The following is a 1,123-nucleotide window of genomic DNA, read 5'->3' on the forward strand; positions in this document are numbered from 1 at the left end:
TCTTTCGCAGGCAGTCCCGAATCAAAAATCAAAAATTCCTGTTTTGCAACAAAAAAATCGAGACCCTACCCACTTGATAAGCCGAAGAAACAAAGAAGTTTAGAAAACTGTCTCTTGAGTCTTGCGTATCAGGAGAGAAAGTCTGGTAATTTATTGAAAACGATGACATTTGGAGATTTAATTTTAGAACTAAACATATAGACAGTAAACAGAACAGTCAAAACTTTTGTTCAAAGTTTGATATTTGTCAATCCTATATGTAAATCTATACCTTATTCTTTTTCGATTATGATAGAATTTTGTGTCTTCCTTGGAAATACATCAAAATCCACAGATCTTTTTTTCTCTTGGGTTTTCTCGAAATTCTTTTTTAGTGTCCTGGTGCCCGAGATGTTTAAAGAGAGGCGGACCTATTGGCAATTAGCGAAAGGCTGAGAGAAAAAGAATTTAAAAATAGAATGGTAAATTTCAGAAACTAGTTTAAATTACTAAATGATTAATTAGAGAAAATGTGGTATATATTTCCTGATGTAAGCTTGCACTCATAAAATTATATAATTGATTTTATGTTTACAGACACAGGCATTGGAAGCTATTGCTGGAAATAGCTTAAACAATGTTCTGGACAATATTCTGCTACAGGCTTTTCTCAAATGACGCAGCTCTTCTCTATAGCTGGTCAGGAAGGAAGAAGCCAAAATCTTCTCTTGAAGACACTAATTTCACAACAGTAGATGCATAGGGGGGTTTCTAACGCAAGATTCCTACCTTACCGGCATTGAGAAGCTTCGACCTGTAGTGGTTCGTGCCCGTGCTAAGCTTCAAGAACGTTCTCGAAGGATCCTGATGACGTCACGATTACGCAATAGTCGGTAACCAAATTCATGTAAATAGGTTCAAAATTATTGTGAGAAAACAAGGATGATTTATTGCTTCCTGATAGATAAGACGTTCTTTAAATGCGCAAAAAGATGTAGGTATATATGTGAAATTTTATATATATATATATTCAGCTAAAAATTCCTGCCTTTATTTGTTTAATGCGTAAAAGATGCCGGTGGACGGATGAATTTTGATATGAGGGTTATGCATGGCATCCTGTTTGATTATTAATTTAATTTGA

General features: G+C 34.6%; 1 protein-coding gene across 1 annotated transcript in view; it reads left to right on the forward strand.

Annotated features, from left to right (window-relative positions):
- LOC117179013 (beta carbonic anhydrase 1) overlaps window positions 1–867 on the forward strand; it is a 544,277-nt gene extending 543,410 nt beyond the window's left edge. Inside the window, exon 6 of the mRNA XM_033370632.1 lies at window positions 577–867. The gene's annotated coding sequence lies outside the window, so the exon portion shown is untranslated. The remainder of the gene's footprint in view (window positions 1–576) is intronic.
- Window positions 868–1,123: the final 256 nt, after the last annotated feature.

This window comes from Belonocnema kinseyi, chromosome 8 (assembly GCF_010883055.1).
Source record: "Belonocnema kinseyi isolate 2016_QV_RU_SX_M_011 chromosome 8, B_treatae_v1, whole genome shotgun sequence".
NCBI classification, from domain to species: domain Eukaryota; kingdom Metazoa; phylum Arthropoda; class Insecta; order Hymenoptera; family Cynipidae; genus Belonocnema; species Belonocnema kinseyi.